Source organism: Bombus flavifrons, chromosome 7, assembly GCF_040668555.2.
Source record: "Bombus flavifrons isolate JBK064 chromosome 7, iyBomFlav1_principal, whole genome shotgun sequence".
Lineage (NCBI taxonomy): Eukaryota > Metazoa > Arthropoda > Insecta > Hymenoptera > Apidae > Bombus > Bombus flavifrons.
In genome coordinates, this window is record NC_138448.1 from 1,374,639 (window position 1) to 1,395,864 (window position 21,226).

Genomic DNA, 21,226 nt, shown 5'->3' on the forward strand with positions numbered 1-21,226 from the left:
CGCAATTCTCGTGGCAGAGCATCTTAATGAGATGTCGGTCGTCTCTGTCTTTTCATATCGCGATGCTTTCCTCGCTTTTTTTGTCTTCGACTTTCCTTCAAGTCGCGCGATTTATGAACGAATCCGTCGATTAGAACCTGGCGAAATACGAATCACGATAGCCACGTGATCATATTCTCGCGGTTCCCGTAAAACGCGGGCACGTTACGCGGTTAGGCAGATACGTAGAACGGAAGCGCAAGAAATAACGAGAAGACGTTAATCCATTATCCTCTCACGGAAACGCTAGCACTTAATTATCGATCGATAGAAGCATCGTGTGAGAGCATCGGTTTTCGCGTGTCGGCTGAGTGTTCCGTGTGGAAGCTCTTCTGTTTTCGCGGTTGCGTAAAAATTGTCCAGATGACTGCGGGCATAAAATCTATAAGCGAGCGAAAAACGTTAGCTGCGTGATGTTGATTACCTGGCAGCGGTGGGAATTTAATGATACTCGTGCAAGAACTGGAATCGTAGGACATTAACGCGAGCGATTCTCGAACATAAAACCGAGGGTCACGGAACAAAAAGTAGGGACAGCGAATGATAATCCTTCGTTAGTCGTGGAATCTAGATCTTCCCGAATATTTCGCACGATAAGATCGGAGAAAAACGGCCGTGTTCGCGGAAACGATCCTTTAACGTCGGTTTCCACGTTTCGCGTACGATTGTATTTTTTATATTATCGAACGGCCGCTCGCTGCTCAGTACCCTATGATGTTACAGCGCGTATTCGGTGACACGTACGAAACGCTCCGTGTCACCGTCCGTCTTCCACTTGCTCTTTTTCGTCGAGAACAACCAAGAGAAAACCAGGAGTGTCCTTCGAGAAGGCAGCGGGTACGATGACTTTTCAGCGGAGCTACCGGGGATCGGAGAAACTGCTGCCAGTACTGGACGACTGTGTACCCGCGGGACAACCCGACCGACGGACATACGTAGCTACATACGTGGTAACATAGCTATGGAAAGAGATATGGGGACGAGAAGGAGGAGGAGGAGGGGACCGCGGGCGGACAGTTTATGATACGGTACGACTTGAATACTCAAACGTGCCGCTAGTCGTGTCCTCTTCCTCTTGCTCCCTCCTTCAGGCTCGTTCCTCTTTGCGCGGCCACGATCTGTCTCTAACCGACTATCTGCATCGCAACTTTAACTTTTCTTCGGTTACGTTCCTGGAGACCGTCGAGGAACGAAACCGCCGGCCGCACCAAGCCGACTCAATGGCATACGTTCGACGAACGCGCGTTGCGAAATCTCTCCCTCGGACAGAACTTGGTCGAAGAAGGCGATTCGCAGCTGCAAATAATTACGGTCGGACCTTTTTTCTTCTGTACGTTGCAGCGAATCCTTCCTTTCGCAGCTCATTCGTGCGAAAGTTCGAACGAACGTTTCTCGATTAGGGTTATTAGGTGGCTGGAAAAATTCGTGCCACGCCTGTATGTGGAAAAACCCGTTTTCAATCCCGACCAGGAACTCGTAATGATCGTGACCTATTAAGCTGCCCGTTTACGGGCAAACAACGAACTATAGTTCGAAGTCGTTCATGAACTCGAACGGCCCACGGATGTCTCAATATCATCAAGTCGACTTCCTGTCTCGCGACGTGTGATTATCGCCTAATTTGGGAACTGTCGGGCCGAAGCATGCGTTTTCTAAGTAACTGATTGAAACTCGTCTATATTTTCCAAGTGTAACCAATCTTACATCAACGAATACCGTAAACCGCAATATTTACGTAGCAAAATGAAAATTCAAGGATTTTAACGACAGTTACCATCACATTTGTTATAGATAATCGATCGGTTTGTCCACTTTCCGAGTAATTCGCCAGTCGGTAGGACAGTGGCAGGGATAACACGTAGAAGGTCGGGGAATATAAATTACGCGGAATTGCTAACTAAATTAGCGCCACTCCAAGAGGTATTTATATGGAATTGGATATATTGCGTCTGCCGGAACGCGGCGCCGTAAGCACCTGCAATCTATTTCGCCTCGACCGATTTATGACGGTTCACTTAAACCGAGGTTCCGGCGAATACCATCGGCTTTACAGTAATTGCGTTATAGCATAATTTCATTTCGGATGTATTTTGGAGCATCGCGGTGCTCGCGTGATTCATTCGATGCCAAATTTGATTTACACTCGTACGGCATAGCGAATTGGTTCAGAAAGCACAACGGTGATTTTAACCACCGTCTGACAATTATAATCTAACCGATGTATAGCGTAAAAGAATTCGAAAAACCTAACACTCGAGTTTTCGAAAAGATTTCGCAAACGATGTTTATCTCGTGTTAAGGTGGCGCGACTTTACCCATAGCGTATCAAAGTGAATCATGGGTATCGTAAGATCCGACAAGGTTCGGACTGAAGCGCGACGGCGACGGCGACGACGAAGAAGAAGAAGAGATTCGTGAAGCTAGGATGTGGATTCCGCGCAATTAATTATCGGGATCGGCTTGGACGCTTCGCGCGACAGAAAGTATCCGGTTACCTGGGCTACATCGAAGAGAAACGGGAGGGAGGGAGCAGATACATCCCAGACGTATTAAAAGTTCTTTGGGATCTCGTGGAATTGGATAAATTCGTCGGCCCGTCGCCTCGAGGACAGCACCGACTTGGCGTGGATTTACTACGGACTCTACCGTTGTACCCGAAAACCGCGTCGCGAAAACCGAATTTGCGCTGCCGCCGCGTGCTAGCACAACCATATCGAATCTTCGGCATCTCGTCGCCATGGATATTGGGAAAAGCGGTGATGAAAAAGCGCGATCGAGAATTTCATTTCGAACGCGGATGGTCCCTCGTCTTTCCGTCGTCAGCGACGGAATCCAGAACTCGAGCAAGGGGAGCTGTAGACTGAATTATCAAGTCGCAGGAGTCGGTTCTTTGGCGAGCAGGAGGTCGCACGGGTTACGAGGGGAACGAGGTAGTATGGCGAGAGGTAGGCAGCACGACAAAAGGGGACAAAAGCGTGCAAAGCAAATGAGCGTAAATAACCGCCTACGCCCCGCCGCGAGACGTTCGACACCTTGGTTCGCGAGTGCGTTGGTCCCGCTGCCATTATTTCATTAATTAGTGTCACTCGCAGCCAGCCGTAGACACATAAACACGAGAAGTTCTGCGTACGGGCCGTGTTACCGCCACCCGCTTTGTTCACCTTCACCATAAACCCTCCGAAGAGAGGATTCTTCTCTTCCTTCCTCTCTCCCTTTCTCTGCCTCTGTCTCTCGCTTCACGGCCGGATATTTTCCCTACATCCTCCTGTATGTACGCACGACCCTTTTCTCCCTTTCTGTCCCTCCTTCGGAGAAGATCCTTCGTTTCTCCTTCGTTGACTCTTTGATCTTTCGGTTTATAGTACCTACCGGCAAGCCGGAACAGTGTGAAAAGCGAAACGATCTTGTTTAAGATGTAACGCTGCACCGAGCTGTCAACGTTACACAAATTATGAACAGAAAATAAGAAACTGTCTTAATTAGTTAAATAGCTTGATAAAAATTTGACGTTCCTGTTTCGTTCGATGCGAAAACACGCGATCTTGCCACTATCTGGACGAACGTAACTTAGAACGCGTAACGACACGATTTTGCGAACAAAGGAACGCGGAAATTACTTGTGTGTAACCTTTGCTTATCGCGAAATCAAAATTCTCGATAAGCTTCGCTTATCTTTACACGCGTTGGGCCCGGAAACCATAGAGATCGTAGGCCTCGAGACTCGAGAGGTACAGAAATACAAAGAACGTTCGGTAACAAACTTCATAGGGAAATACGGTTCGAACAACTTGTGTGTGACTCGACCGAGGGATTCGACCAAGAGGTTTGCTCGTCTTTTTATTAGAATTATATTATTATTTCGAGCGTTCCGTATTGTAAATTCTCTACAAGATTTGAACGCCGTACACGCGAGAAGGTTTAAGCAACATCACTTCTGTACGAGATCTTGGAGTAACGTGTATTCCAATCTTGTCCTTCGTTGAGTACTTTAAAGAAATAACTCTTCCTGCTCTCGGAGCTCTCTGTTCTATCATGTGAACAACATTCAACTTTAACCATGTCAACACATTTAAGATCCATAGAAAAAATTCAACATAAATTTTTGCGTTTCATTTCCTATAAAATTCATAAGTCAATCCTGGAAATTTGCCATAATTACGATACAATTCTAGCAACTATTCTTGAACAACGTAGATTTATATCCGACTTATCATTTACTTAAAAAATCTTAAATTATCATATCGGCTGTTCCGACATCCTCGGTCTACTTCAATTTAATGATCCACTCAGGAATCTTAGATATTATCCGTTTATTCCGCGTATCTGCATATCAACGTGCTCATGTTACTAACGATTGCATTAACCGCATTTGCAGACAGACAAATTCGACAGGCACATCAAGTCGACCTTTTTGGCTGTCTTCTGTCCCAATTTTTAAACCGTAATTCTGTATTACACGACCTTTCGTAGCTCTGCGTTCACGTTCCATGTATATCATATTCGCTGGTTTACTGCCGTATTAACCTTTTCAAGAAATATTATCCGTTAATCAAAATAAATCAATAAATATGTAAACAGATATCCGTGAAGCCTTTCTACAATCGACAAATATATGGAGAAACGATCGGTAAGCCATCTTAGAAAGATATCGATTTGACGTTCCGTAACCAAGAAAAATCGGCAAGTGCGACGTTTCGACAATTCGAATATCGAGCGTAACGAGATCTCTCGTGTCGATTACAGCGGAACTACGTACTACCACGGTGCAAAGGCGAGAAAACAATTTGCGCGAACGACGCGTCACGCGATGTAGTTGTGGAACGGACAAATGGAATTTGTCTATAGAAGCGAGACAAGCGCGAGGTTTATTAAGCAGGGTGTAATTGCGTAAGCACACTGGAAGGCGGTTATGCGACTCGCAGGCAAGTTGTTCGCAAGAAAGGTTCGATCCATGTGGGTGAGCGAATCGGTAACCGGCTGCAGTTTGTAACGCAACACTTCTGCCGCTGCCTGCGGGGCAACGGACCTCCTTTCATTACGATTCGTCAGGGTTTTCATCTTGCGACGCACTTTTAAGCTTTAACGCATAACCGCGCGGCTCGGCATGACTCTTTCGTCCGCAGAGTATCAACGTCTTTATCGAAGCAACTGTGCCCTTTCTACTCTTATTTACCATCGAATTTCGATTCTGCGCTCAGTTTCCTGCGCGAGGGAATGCGATATTTTCCGACGTTCGCGAGATGAATCGGACAGTTTGTAGCAAATTTCGAGTAGTCTAATACTGCGTGCTCGCGAAAGTCGAAAGACGAGTGAGATTGAATCACACTGGTTATCTCGGCGAAAAGAAAAAAAAGGTTCGTTTCATTCGAGATTACGTTTGTTGCATAGTGGGCTATTTCTTCCAAGTACGTGGAATTAATCGGAAAATATTGTTGTCACTAATTAACTTAAAATTAGGTGTATTGACAAGTTCATTGTCGCCTGAAATCTATTCAACAAGCCTTGTGCATCGAATGTTTGAAAACATTTGAGAAGTGATAAGTAAACAATCGATAATCGAGAGTCGAGGCTCTCGTCTCTTGAAACAATGTACCAGTCAGCCTTGGTTTCGTCTCCAGTTCTAACATGATGTTCTGTCGCAAAGCGAATTTTTTTATCCCATCAATTATGAATTCTTGTAATACAGGTATTTGTGTTTATCTAAAATTTTGTTAAATCTACTCCGAATAGCAGAATAAAATAGTTTCGTTTCTGGAACATCAGCAACGAAGTATTGCAGACCTATTAAAATTCGATTCGCCAAGGAAACTACTCGAAATATTATCAACGTGTACAACGATATAACGCGACAAATTTAATCAAAAGCTGAGGGACAACTTTTAGAAATTACGATTTGGTAATTCAATATGAATTTTTTGACACCACGGTTGATGGGAAAGCGTGCAATGCACTTTCGAATAAAAAATCCGAAAATGCTATATATGCATTATATACTCTGAATATATGGATATTCTATATATACTCTGTTTCTATATATTTCTATATATACTCTGAAAGATATGGATATTTCAAAAGTCATACAGTGGCTTGCGAAAGTATTCGAACGCTTACACTTACAAATTTCAATTAAAAAAATGAGGTGTACTAAACTAATTTGTTAAAACAATTTGGTGTCTATAGTGACGGGAAAGCCTCAAGATTACGTCAGTAAAATTTGAAAACGATTCGATAATATAGACAGGAATTATGATACATTTATTAGAAACATTCATGATAAGTGTCTCACAAAAGTGTTCGAACGCTGTAACACTGTTGATAGTTTTTCATCTTCCTTTGCACCGGATGTAAACATCATTGCTAAATGAAAATATTGGTACTTTCACTTGATGTTAGGATGTCGTTTCAGTAACAGTAACGTAAAAGTGTGCACAATAGCATTTAAAATGAATACCAAAAAGTCCGAAACAAAAGTGTGGAAGAGAAATAATATTCTGATTACACGAGGACGACAAATTATATAACGAGAATTGCCGGAATTGTGAACAGAAGTAAGTCCACAATACATTATATCATAAAAAAGTCAAAGAATGAGGGAACACTTGTGAACAAAGCTCGATTAGATTCCAAAGAAATTGATTGAAAGAGAGGAGAAAGTTATCATTCGCGAATTAAAAAATATCCTACTACATCCTACTACGACCCGGAATTATGTCAACGAATCTTACGAAACAATGATTTTCATGGCAGAGTACCGCGAAAGAAGCCATATATGGTATTAAAGCGGTAAATCATAAAAAAGATTGACTTTTGCAAAAATTTATATTAATAAAGATAATTCTTTTTGGGGTAAAGTCATCTTTTCGGACGAGTCCGAAGTTTAACATTTTTGGCTCAGATGGTCAAAATTATGTGTGGAGAAAACCAAATACGGAATTGGAAATTCGATATTTACATGAAACAGTGAAACACGGAGGTGAGTCAGTCATGGTGTAGGGGTGCATGACTGCCAGTGATACCGGAAATTTGATATTTATTGATGAAATACTTGATAAATATAAGTATTTAAATATTTTAAAAAATAACCTTAAAGAAAGTGCCCGTAAATTAGGATTATTGGAAGATTTCGACTTCCAACAAGATAATGATCATAAGCATACTGCTAGAATTGTGAAGGAATGGATCGTATATAACACACTACACATGTTAATTACTCCACCGCAAAGCCCATACATAAATCCGATTGAAAATTTATGGGCTGAAATCGGGAAAAGATTAAATAAGTTTCAGATAATCTCAAAGCAAGTGTTGAAAGATAAATTTATAGAAATATGGAACTCCGTTGAGTGTAGTTTTACACAATCATTGGTTTACAGTATGGAGCGTCGATTGAGACACACTGCTGCTGCTAAAGGTGGTCCAACAAAATATTAATATTAAATAATTTAATAATATATGTAGCGTTCGAATACTTTCATGAGCCATTGTACATACGTAAAAGAGAATGTAACCAGCAATCATTCTCCTGGGACTTATCAATTTTACACGAATATATAAGATTTATGGAATGTCTCCTACATATGTCTTACAAATTAGATATTAAAAGGTGACAAGTCCGAAATATCGAAGAAAAAAGAGTCGTAGCTGTGAGGAGAGAAATTATCATTGGAATAACGTTTCTGATCGGAAATTGCATTATTGATTGATATATCTAAGCATGGTGGATGGGAATACTGTCTTTAAGCATTTGCACAATGCCACACTAGTATCAGATATAACCGGTATTGTCGTAAATATTATACAAAGATTAATAGTTCAGCGTTTGAAGCATATGAAATGCAAATGAAACTGCAGAATTATACTTAAATCTTTGCAATTAGTATCTTACGCCAGTTAAGGTTCATAGGATATTGATGTGTAGATCAACAACAATATCTTAATGTCCAATTCCGATCGGCCAGTTATCCGGAGACGTTCAGGAATCTAGCCATAAAGAATTCAAGAAATTCAGAGAAGAATTCTCCCGCAAAACATCAAGAATACGTACAAACATTGGCATGCTTCACAATTTACCCCGATCCTGTTATTTCAAACTTGAGAATACTTCTTGAGAAAAAATACCACTTAACGTGAAAGATATTTTTTTGTCCTGATCAATACTTTCGACCAAACGTAAGATAAAACAGTACTCTTAACAATAGTAATTGAAATAATAATTCAGACACTGAATTAAATAAATTAGTATTCTTTAATATCGAGAGTTACTATTTAATAATATTACATTATTACATTGTGTTAAGATATATAGTATTAAACGATTATTTATTAATCTATAATGTATTTTCGACCAATCGCGGGGAGACGCAATCGCGAAGAAACACGTCAACGGGAGTCATAAATTCCCATTACGATTACAATAATCGACACCACGAGTTGATCGATCGCTTGATTTCCGTTAACATAATAGGGGTGGTTGAGAGGGTATAACACTGAGATTAACAGGGTTATAAACTATATATTTTTAACACTTAAGTTACACCGTTGCTTATGATATATATCGTCGGCAATGATTTAGCGTATAGAGATGCGATACACTGGCACAATGTTCGTTTGTAATCGAGCTAGGCTCTTAGAGGTTTTTTGTCATAGTTGACGTAGCAATAAGGGAAAAGACACTAACCCGGTACTGACATGTTGATTATTCTAACGTTGAAGAATAAGTAAAGTACAGTGCCGATGCTGTGTCGGAGGAAAGCTAGCGATGGGTGTGTCTAGCGCACGGGACCATCGGATTTGTTGATGACATTTTTGGTCAGGAAAGTGAGGGCAGTATACATTGCTTCTGATTGGATAAACGAAGGTTGGTGGACTAGGAAGGGTCTTAGCCGCCCTCGATACAAAGTTGCTAGTGGGAAGCATCGTAGGTGAGAAAAACTAACTTTCCCGTATCAAGCCGTAGTAGACAATACTCTTTAGAAAGCGATTTAGAAAAACGATATTTGCCCGGTCTGAAGGACCTTAGCTGGCGAATTCCTGAGATTTACGATGGGTCCTTAAGATTATTGAGTGTACGCAGTAAGGATGAGCGGACATCTAGATCCCATCTTGCCCGCGGTGTGTGGCCTGGTCTAGGTAGAGTGTCGCCCGACGTAACATATAAGTTATTACTATTTATATTATTAAACTATTTTTAGTAATATACGTAAACATAAATAATAATTCTAATTAAAACGATTTTTGTTTAAAAAATATTCGAGACATCAGCCTTTATAATGAATTCCACATAGAATTCTGAAATGGACCACTGTGCGTTGCACGGGGAGAGTGTACGGTTTGTTCCGAAAGGAAAGAGAGACCTTTGTATTTTCACGCCTTAACGCGATCATTCGGGAGTTAATTACCGAACTCGGTCATCGCACGCTGCTCGATTGTGTTGCCCTTCGGCGGAAATTTCGTTCGTGCACGAGATTCGTTGACTCGGCGATGTAGAAAGTCAAGGTGCCCGTTGCGAAATTACATTCAAAAAAGTTTCGAGCGAGACACGTCGTTCGAATCAGGATTAGTTTCTAGAATGTTTGTCATTATCATCGGTGCCACCGACGATCATTGTCCGGTGTCTATCCTTCTGTCGGTCGACTTCTAATACTTCAGCACGGTTTCGAGTATTTCCCGATCTTCGTGTCAGCCGATCCTTATTTACGCAAAGGTTATCGCGTTAAATCATCCGATTATCAAACGATGTTCTGTCACGCTGATTCAATACCGTTATCGTGAACGCGGATACCCCTTTTTCCATGGTGCCGAATCAAAGATGACTAGATGGGTCGAGAAGGGGACTCATGGCGCAATAACTTCCCGATTTCCAAATCCCTCCGCCGCAGCAGCTTTGACCTAGGCAGGATTCCCCGAGAACCACCTACACTATTTTGCCTCGAAAGTGGATGCCGCGTAGCTAATCGTAAGGTGTCAGTAACAGGGACTCGCGCGTTCGTGTGTGTCCGGTTGCTTAATTTATGTTCGCGCACCGGTATTCGTTCTAAAATATTCTTACTCCTGCTGGAGTTTGCTCCTCGTATGAGAAAGGAAGATAGACGTCGTAGAAAGTTCGTTAGGCGATTCATCTTACCGATAGATGTATTCAATTCCAGCGTCTCGTGTGGACGCCCCTTTCCACGGAAATTCCCTTGGCTTTAGAATCCATTCTCGAAATGAAAGAATATTAGATCGAGGATGCATCGGCGCGATCGTCTCTATACGTATTGGAATTTTCACTCGGGATAGATATTATCATTATTATTAATGAAACGGGTGAAAAATCTTTCGTATTGATAAAATTATTTCGAGAGAAGAGGGATTACGTTCGAAAGGGTTGAAACGGAGAAATAGAAAAAAAAAAAAAAAAAAACGAGTAATGTAAGGGCACAAAGAGAATAGTCCGTAGCGTTTCGGAGTTAGCTTGAAAGGCGGTACATCTGGTTGGCAGACTGCATTAATCCAAAATCCGAATTCTTCCTCGTCGATTGTTAGATTACTGTATTTATTTTGTCAATTAATACTGTGCGTTCCCAGAGATCTTCTCGAAGCAAACCCTACGACCAACCTGTTATTTTTTCTTTCGTCTGGACGCCAAGAGAAAAGGCGCTGAGGTTCGTGGTGGTGGATCGACATTCGTATCCGTATACAACGGTATCGAGGCATTTATTGAATCGATATCCGGAGCCGTTTCGCAGCGGGCCCTTCTCCGAGGCACGTACCGCCTTCGGGCCTTGAACATTTTTCATTGCGCACCGACGCACCGCGCACCGACGCACCGCGCCGACATTCTTCCGAACATTTGCTCGCTCCCTTTCACGTCTCTCTTTCGTTCTCCTGCTCGAAACTACGCTCGTGCGTTTCGGGGAAGGGCGGATGAAGAAGGAAAGGACGAAAGAAATGCAGGAAAGAAGAAAGGGAGGAAGAAAGGAAGGAAAGGGCGGAGAGAAATCATCCCCGTGTGGTTTAGAATGCGTGAATTTCGGGGCGGCGCAGCGTGGAGAGGCCTGGCGTGCCGCGGATCCCACACGGGTCGATGCTCGACGAGGCTGTTATCGAGGGCACCGCACAGAACGATACATGTATTACGTTGCGCGCGAAAGATACATGGCAAGCAACGGGGCAATCGCGTATGGGGTGAGCCGCGACTGCGTCGAAACGAACCGCGAGCATCCCGATGCTTTTTCGCCGCGATTTCGCCCGCCAAAAAGTTTACACGGTCTACTCGTATCGCCGACTATGCCGATCGAACCGATCGACGATTTCTGGTTACATGATCCAAATAAATCAAGGTACCCTGCGGGTGACTTAATTAGGTGAGCTCCGGTTAAGAGGGAGAACTCGATTACGAGGCTCGGTGAAAAAAGGGGGCGCATGTAAAAGGTATAATGTGCGTGCGTTGCCGAGTATTCTCGTTGGGTTGATTATTCGGTACACGCCGGACACGCACCGCTCGTCTGGTCCTTACCCTTACGAATTCTTACTTCGCTTCGATGAATTATTGCTTTTAGCGTTGTGTAAGGTTTCCTTTCGTGGGCTTCACGCGTTCCGCGGATGCAACGCGTGATAAATGCCGAGTCAAATCGTAATAGGTACCTAGATAAACATTTTTTTATCTCAGTCGTTCTCTCTGGTCTACGATTTCGCTTCTCGTCTCGTCTTCTCTCCTCTTCATTCGATGCTTGGTTAAATAATTTCGCGTCATAAACGACTACTCCTCTGTTCGTCCGACTCGTGGCTGAAAGAGTTAGGAGGAAACGGGATACTCTGTTCGTTAAGGCGGCCGTGGTGCTTTCTTGTGGTGCGCATTGTCGATAATAAATTTATTCTCGTCGATTCATTCGTGACAAGAGGCTCGGTAATCACCTCGTAAGCGGCAGTAGGTACTCGCGGAATGGCTGCGCGACCGCGCGAGTTACGAGCAAAGAAACGTCTAGAAAACGTCTAGCGCATAGTTGGCACGCTGTCACCAACTATTTAGAAAAGCTAGCACGATCGAACAACGCAGACTGTGACGAGTTTTACGAGAGTGTCGCGTTTCTTTCTGTTATTTAATTTACCTTGGGGCATATGGCAAGTGGCGCGTTCGAAGCAATTTACTTCGCTCTTCGGCCCGAGCTTCTGAGTCTCGTTCGTTTTCTCCTTGGATCTCGTTGTTGACTGTGTTCCTCTCGTCTTCATTGGCAGATGCTTTCGTCACACGCGACGTACTGCCGATAGGTCAATAGCCTTTTCAAAACGAATAGTCGTTGTTCGATTCCTGGAGCGAAACATGCGCTATTTTTTAAAAACACTGCTGGTTAAATTTGAACGCGGAGGTCAGAAACGAACAGTGCGTTGATGCGGTTGCCAGAAAGAGAACGATCGGCGGAGATAGGGAATAAAGTGGCGTAAGGAAGAACGGAAACCGATAGGCTGTGGTGTTGCCGCGAGTATACGGTAACGACGCGACGTACTGCTTCGCGACTAATTAATGAAAGTTGCTTCGATCGATTTACATTTACACCTCTCCCCGCATCCCCGTGTCTAACTTCGAGCAACAGCACGAACACCTCCTCCTCCGCTTCCTTGTATCATTGCCAGCCACGAATACGTAAAGGTGCAGCTTCGTTAGCGCTTCGAGACGTTCCACAGATCCTCCTAACACAGAGCTTGCCGAACATCGCAAGCACAGCCGCGTTGGTATCTATACATTCCCGGCACGTATGGTATATTTTGTTTTCGTCATGATCCCTTCCAGGGGCAAAAGTCTCCTATATCGTAGAACTATGGCGCTCGATTTAGTACAAAAATTAATGGTACAAAATGGAAACTCGAGAAAAAACGCATCATCTTACTGTGTTTAAGAGTACCTATCGTTTAAGGAGTCGTCAGTGAGGAGGAATTCGCTTGACCGCTGGTTTTCGACCGATGGCGTTCTCGGAACGACGTTCCAACGAGAAACTACGTTGTTCGCGAGATACAGCGAAGCGCGCGCCAGAATTTGAAAAGGTTTTTGAGGTATCGTAATCGGACGAAAAGGCGGAACGATCGGGAATGGCGTTCCGAGGATCTGGGAAACGGCGAAGCGAGAAGGAAGCGAAACCACCGAGCAGTTGATTCCTTCGGGTCGTTGAGCGTCGACCGAGCAGGGTAATCGGTTGTGCGTCCCCGTGCAAATAGCATTCAGCCGCGAGGGACACTCTAACCGTTCTTGTCTCTGCACGCTGCATCAAAAAAGGATGCTATTTTATCTTACTCAAGGACCTTTCGAACAGCTCGCAGCTAATTTTGCGGTCGACTAAACGGCGACGCGAGCAGGAGACCGAGGGAAGAAAGAAACCTCTCCTATCTTCCGTGCCGTTTACGTTCGCTTCGCCAGCCGCAAGAAAATGGAAATTGCTTGCTCGTCCTTGAAGTCCTTACGCGAAACTCGTAATACTAGGAATCTGGCTTCCTCCATACCGCGGACACCTCGGAGTTCACCGAAGCTGGGCTCGACGTTCCTTCGTAATCAGCTTGCACGCGTTAAGTTTTTGCTGGAACACGAGGTGCACCGTTATTTTTTGAACGGTTGGCGCTCAAGCGAAGATGCACTTCGCCTCTGGGAAGGAGCTAAAGACAAGCGCGCAACGGGTCAAAGGAAACGGGTCGAGAACGTCCCTTCGTACTCTGAGATCTCGGTTGCCATGCCCGAAAAAACTTGTTCGCATTCTGCACTCATTGTTAGTCGAAAAGAGGATAAACCGTAGACGGTTTTCGAGTCTGCTGGTTGGTTGGTCTTTTCCCAACGTACCCTTCAAATACGTATCGTTCAATCGTTCTCTTTTCCTCATTTCCATATTAAACGTTACGCCCCCGGTTGTGTGCCGTTCGATAAATCGAGATCGAGGCGTTGGAGCCGATCGCGCGTATACACAATTTCGCATCGTTTTCGGGCCGCGTTTTTTCTCGTCGAAAGAAGCCGTTCCTGTAGCAGGTAACATCGCTATTTCGAGTTTTGTTTTTTCTGCGCTCTCGGTAGCATTTAATCTTCGTGACTGCACATCCCCGCGTGTCTGAAATGAAAGGATTCTTTGGGTTGGTTAGTTGGCGCGCGATGCGTGAGGCCTGGCAAGGTGCAAATCTCATACACCTGGATCGTTACACCGTGAATCAGCGATTGCCTTTACGAAGCCGGGGATATTGAAATGGGGCTGGAAGAGGGACGTCGAAGGCTCGATTTACGAAGATGAGGTGCGCTCGGCTTAACTCGCCTTCCCCGCCTCTGTCGGTGACGACCTCCGGCCGTTCCATCGTGCGCCGATGATTATCGAGATGAAACGTATCTTTTTGTATTTCTATATTACGTATCATTAATGCAACTTCTTCGGTTACGTTAATAACGATCGTGTCCGATGATGTCGTCGGTTTTTCGCTTTAAAAATATAATCGTTATCGCGTATCGCCGAATACTTAATATACTTACTTATATATAGTACGTTCGTCTCGGCCCAATGTGCACAGATAAGGAAGAGAGCGATCGTCGTGGTATTTCTCGGGAAGGAGATGGAACGGAGAAAAGGGCGTTCCTTGTAAAAATGTCAACCGATCGAGAAGAACGTTTTGATCTCCGGAGGTGTGTAACTGCTGCTCGATCCTGGCATACTCTTTCGAGCCATTCGTCGACCGATCGAGCACCGGAACGAGATACAAGGTAATAAATTACTATCGCGTCGATAAAGAATGTCGATGGGGTCCGATGATAGAGGCTGCGTCTCGGAGAACGCGGCCTCGGTGGTTATCGACCGCCTAATAGACTCGTTTCTGGGTGTCATTCCCGATATCGATGTGGGTGATTGATCCCCACGCGATCGTGATTTTGGTGCCGATGACGATTTTCGTTCTTGGGTCTTAGAGCGTGACTCCGATCAGCTTTTCCATTCATTATTTCGTGCTCGATCTTATCCGCTCTCTTTATTGAATCTATTCACGCAGCGTTAATAGGCTCTGACGGACCAATCTAAATTTCATTCTGTTACCGTGACGTCACCGTATTTTCGTGCCTCCGGGTCCAAAGATAGAACGTGACTCCGCATAAACAACGTTTCGAACGATTTCCCAATCGTGCGCGCAGTCTGTCTCGCTCTACGTGACGATTCGTGAACGCCGTAAAATGCCTTTTCACGCGTTCCATGGGAATCTCTTTTCGAATCTGCAGTGGCCGCGTTGTCTCGTCGCAAAGCGGTTCGATGAATCAAACGTATCCGGAGGCTAATAGCTCTCGGCTCCAGGAAGCGAACGAAACGAGCCGCCTTATCTCGCACGGACGGTATTTGTCCAGAGTGAAGAGCCAGTGGATCGATCGTAATTGAATCTCAGCGCGCGTACCGAGCGCCGGTCTCCTTGCTTCTAGCCCTCGCTTTATTTTGCAGTCAACGATGATTCTTCCTCTGACCTCGGAACCGAGCAAACGTGATTCTGTTTTCTCGCTCGACGGGCTACGCTACGCTATGCCACGCCACGCCACGCCGCTCCACGCCACACCACTCCACGCCACGTCGCGCTCGCGCCGTGCAGGCCCGTCCGCTTCTGCATTTTTCCACGTACGGTATCGTACGGGGGAAGGTTGGTCCGCGGCGGCCGGCCACCAAATCCATCGAGCGAATGGAAAGGAGAACGGTCGAGAGAGGGTCATTGCGGTTGTAAAGCGGTAATCAGACACAACACCGAGCCCTTCTCGCGAGACCATTTTTGTGTCGATGTCCGAGGTCATCGTGCTGTTTTTAAACTCTCTTATTGCGTCTACAGTGGCCGACAAACGGCAACGAGTCGGCCACTCGCGAGCCAACGTTTCTTCGATTTTATTGCCAATTCGGCGCTTGAACATTGCTCGGACGTCACGAATCCTCGCCATGCTGCTGACGAGCGATCCAACGATAAAAATCGACGACTGCCGGACGCCCGTATCGCCATCTACGCATGTATATCGTAATCGTGTATCGGCCGCGAACGGCCCTCTAAGAATTACCTTCAAGATGCGTAATAACGAACGGAAGGAAATCGTCGATCGTTAAAATTTCATTCTCAGCGAACGATCAACGACACGATAAACATCGTTTGTTACGAAAGAGGGTGATGTGTGTCTTGAAAAATCGAAGTGTTCCGTCCATTTATCCTCTGTTCGATCGAATGTTCGGACGTCCACGGGAGGATGCCGAATCGATTAATTACGTTTATTACGAGGGTTGTAGTCAGGAGACGAGATTCCTCTCGCGATGATCCTCGCGTCGTAAATTACGCGACTTGGCCATTTGTTTGGAGAATGTTCGCCTCACGATTAGGGGTATGCCGAACTGCGAGCAGTTATTCGTTGTAACGGCAGTCGAAAGGTATCCGCGTTCGTGTACGAACGACTCGTTGAAAAGATTCTCGAACCGTGACACGCGTTCCAAGTATTCGACGAACCGATCTCGGTAGAATCCGCGGTAGACAAGTGTTCCCGCTGTTACAGCGTCGCGGTACACAATCGCCGTGCAGGAATGTAGACCAATCCTTTCACGCGTCTGGTGAGCGTATGTCTTAACACCTGCACGCAGCCTTTCTCGATCAATCTTGGGCGTCGTTGATCGATCGGACCGGTATTACATAAAATAGAAACGTTCGTCGAGTTCCTTTTCTCGCGTCTAGCTTTATTAATCCATTGCCGGTGTACGTCTCTCGTCGAATTACCCTGCCTTATGATCTCGATAATACTTGGTCACGGGTGAAAAGTGAGCATCGCGAGGACATCGAACAAAATTACGACCTCGATTCAACTTCCGACGGTTACATCGATTCGCATCTCGGTCAAAAGCCAGCAATCGTATCTATATATCGATACGATGAAAGAAGGTACGCGTCTGAAAGGCACGCGAGGCACGTGTGCCACGGACGAGTGGAGCGTCGTCGTCGCGTTGCTCCGGTGGAAGTCGATGGTGACAGTGAGGCGCGATGATGCAAGCGCACGTGTACACGAAACTATGCGCGCAGTCATCAGCACGGTCAGTCGAGGACGCGAGCACAATGGCTGCATCGGTATGCGAGACACACGGCTCCTGCGACAACTCTGCCGGTGCATTTTGCCGATGTACCAGCATCGGTCATTTGCGCCAGCAAAGTCGTTAGATCCGTGTTCCTTTGTACGGCCAGTGTAAAATCGTTCTCGGGTCAAGGGCTAAAAACGCATCGCGTACGCTGCGTTGCACGATGAAAGGGTAAATACCTCGATCCTTTTTTAGCGAAAGAGTACGGCGAGGTGTTTCAGTTTTCAGCGGGCGCTCTCGATTGTTTGGGGCGGGATGGTAGTTCGAATCGTCGGAAGGTTCTATTATTCGTTCCGCTCGGGAGACAAGTACAATGCGTACACGATGTACCGGTGCCTCGTTAGCCATCCACGACGGGTGGTTGTAGTTGGCGTTTAAACCGAGCAACAAGCAATCCCGCTTACGTATTTACATCGTCGACGCTAAGTAGGTACGCGTTCTATTCGAATAGCCATACAGCAGGGAGGAGCGAGTCGATCTGGCTCACGCTCGGCAACGCAGTCGCAACGCTTCAGCGATTCCGCGGGGAATCTTCCCGACGGGGGTGCGCTGATCGGATCGCAGAGAACGGTGCTGCCCGCCAGCTTGTTCTGCGATTCGATCGATGCGTACACAAGGCCCTCGCGGTGTACCAGCTATGGATGACCTTCGAATCCGACAAATAGAAGACAAATCGAGGTCGAGTTCAGGCCGAACGGGTATCGCGGAACTTTGAGAAACGCGATCCTAATTGGCCGCCTGTAAACGCGCGATTTATGTCTTTCTACCTGCACGAGAACTGTCTTGGGAATAATTAACGAAGCGAGGATCGAGAGGAAAAGGAGAGCTCGTAGAATCTTTCTCGGTAGCCTCGTGAAATCGAGTTAAAACACGCCAGTTCTCGTATATCATGTTATTTTCGCCTGTTACTCGAAAAACCAGCGATGTTAATTAATCAAGCACGCTGCTTCTTTATTCGCTTTCGTTCGCTGCGTAAAGTGAGTTGTAGATTTTTATCGGGGCGTATCGTAACGCGGAACGAACGTTTTCGACGGTGCGCGCGGCCATCTATTCAAATTGCAGGAAGTCGGAATTATTGTTGGTTTCGATAGGCGCACAAGCCAAGATCGGGATGCCATTACGTCGCTGAGATCTCGAACACGTCCCGCGGTGGCATCCACCGGCGGATCGTGATTCTACACGCTCGCAAGATTTCTTATTTACGCGGTCGGCTCTGACGAACGTAAAAGAAAAAAACGTCCGCGGTTTTGATCGTCCTGCCGCGAGATCTCTCCCGTCCTTCGAGCGGCGCGTCCGCGTCTATCCAACCGTTCGTTATTAACTTTACGCTATCTTGGACGACCATCTTTACGCTGCCGGATCGAGTGAGGCGTATCTACCAAGTTCTTGGCCTACCGACATTACGTGGCCGCACTCAAACGCACCCCCCCCCCTCCCTCTATGTTGCAGGGTGCGGCTACGTCAGCGTCTTGCCGACCGCCGGGTAACAGGCTTAGCTCCGTCTCTCTTGAAAATTGCCCGCCATATTTTTACCATATTACTTCATTTTTAAGCCACCTCCCGCTTCTACCGAGACTCGACGCCACCATCACCGCTACCATCGCCACCACCATCGCCACCACCACCACCACCACCATCACCACCACCACCACCACCACCGGCACCACCACCACCATCAGCTTTCCTCGTTTTCTTGCTTCTCTTCCAACTCGACGCGCTTGTCGATCCTTTTTCGCATTTACATCGTACTCGCGGCCTCTCCTCTCTCCTCTTTTATCCTCTTCCTTCGTCTTTATCTCGCCGTCGATATCCACCGACGATCCGACCGAAGTCCGGAACTGGCTCACCGCAGCCACACTACGATCTCTCGCGTACACCGCCATTTTACTAGCGTACTCTGACTTGCCCATCTTTTCTTACTCTCCGCTTGCCTCGCTATACGTGGTGGCTGTCGGGCCTGAGGACGCGGCAGATTTTTTCCGCTCGTTTCGATCACCGCAAGATGCAATACGCTTTTTGTAACAATATTTGGAGCGAATTTAAAATAATGATCGGCCCGCGACCTCGAGCGTGCGGGCCGCGTCAGTGAAGCTGAAATCCGTAGAGGTGCGGCCAAGGGAAAAAACGGAACGGAACGGATGGGCAAAGAGATGGGCGGGGTGAGGCGAAGTAGGAGAATAAGAAGACGAAAGAGAGGAGGAGAAACGGAGGTGGGAGAGGCCGACGTCTACGGGGCAAGTTAATGAGATCACGCGTAATCGAAAATTGTCTGGCGTTCGAATTTTATTGGAACGGCCGTTGCCCACGCAAAAATCACTCCTGCGAGCCCCTCTGGTAGCGTACTATGCGCGAGCCGACGATGATGCTTCGGATGATAACTCCCTGTACACGCGAAAGGGGATCTGACCTGTTCACGATCGTGGCCGCTTACGTAGCGCGTTAATAATAGGCAATCGAGCGCGGATACATGCGTTTTCGAGTCGTTTCGTGTCACTACGTCGCATCGACAACGCCGTTTTCGTTCGATCCAACCACACCTTTCTCTTTCGTTTGCGCGAATGAGCGATGATGATAGTTCCGCAGTTACGTCGAGCTAATTGGAAAGCCAACGATCGATCGGACTGCGATGCCGCATGGTAATCATAGTACCTGTTGCTCGTTCGAACGAGATTCGACGGTATAATCGGGAGCCGGTTCTCCTCCGATTGCTATCATCTGGTGTGGATTTCGCGGCATTTGTGTTTTATCAACGACTTTGTTATTCCCCGAGGTGGTCTATTTTAATCGACACGATCGATCCCCTTGCATCTTTGCACCTTTTGCCAACGATCCGGCTCCATGCCATTTTCTCAACTTTGCATCAACATGGTAATGAATAAATGCTGACACGTGAAACAAGGCTAACGCAATCAGAACGCAAGATGTATCTGCATCTCGGTAATACATCTCGAAACCATCGCGATCGTCCTTGTCACGGCGTTGTTCCATCAGTAGTTCCGGTAGTTTGCGCCGCGATAGATATTATCGGAGAGCGTGATTGTATGCGCGAACAGCATCTTCGTGGCGCGGTATTGACAGCTCGAGCAGACCCCTGCGAAGTCAACTTGATTGACTTCACAAATTGACACTGCTCGTTACGCAAAGATCGGATTGTTGTAACAGCCTGCTGATAACTTGTCTACTATTACCACTTAATGGTATGACCCATATGATACCAGGCAGGTTACACACTTTCGCAATGGACGGTTTAATAGCGACGATTCGCTGTTTGCTGCGTTGTCGAAATTACGAGCGATTGGCGTCCCAAGGAAAACGATGCTCTTTAGTTGGTCGATGCTCTAGACTGTGCAGATTCGTATCGTAATGTGATTAACCGGTTGCGAGGAATCGAGCATATTCGAGTCAGAGTTAATATTCGACGCAAAAGACGTACGAATAATAATCGGCAGTACATTGTATCATGCATCACTGAACGAAGAAACAAGCCGCAACGGAGGTAAGCAGGTTGCGGTTACGCGAATATTTTTTTCATGCATGCCATGAAATCGAATGATTCGAAGCGCGAGGAACGAATCGGGAAAGGGCAGCGATAATGATCCAACGTTTTTAGTTTGTTCGACCCGCTAATGGTACGCTTAAAAAGCCTCTCGGCCTAAGAGAGAGGCGTCGATTACGGGTGAGAAAAAGAGAAGTCGAACGCTTTCGTAGTCGGGTGACGCGCGTTTCTCCCGATTAATCTGTGCTCTCTATGAAAGCGTGCGCGATCGCGGAATCGTTTTTCTCGTTAATGGGTAGCGACGAACAGACAATCGTTGATCAGCAAATAAAAAATCTGACGTCGAAAGACGTCGGAATTGCATCCTCCCTCGAGAGAAGAGAGGACGTAATCGGTGCATGAGAAGTTTGGAGCGGAGTATAAAATTATCGGACGGCGCTCCCGTATTATGTATGCCTTCGATCAGACCGAACGTGTGCTCGGCGATGTATGCGCGCTTATTGCTTCGTGTTCGAGTGTCGGAAGCCTTCGATCAAACGCGCTAGAGATGGTAATACGCGTAATGATAGGCTGTGTATCGACTAATCATAAGTCGGACTATAAAATTTGGGCGAATTCG

At 46.1% G+C, this 21,226-nt stretch overlaps 1 protein-coding gene across 2 annotated transcripts in view; it reads left to right on the plus strand.

The window, feature by feature from the left end:
* ds (dachsous cadherin-related 1) overlaps nt 1-21,226 on the plus strand; it is a 214,328-nt gene that overhangs the window by 96,016 nt on the left and 97,086 nt on the right. The gene's annotated exons all lie outside the window — the stretch shown is intronic.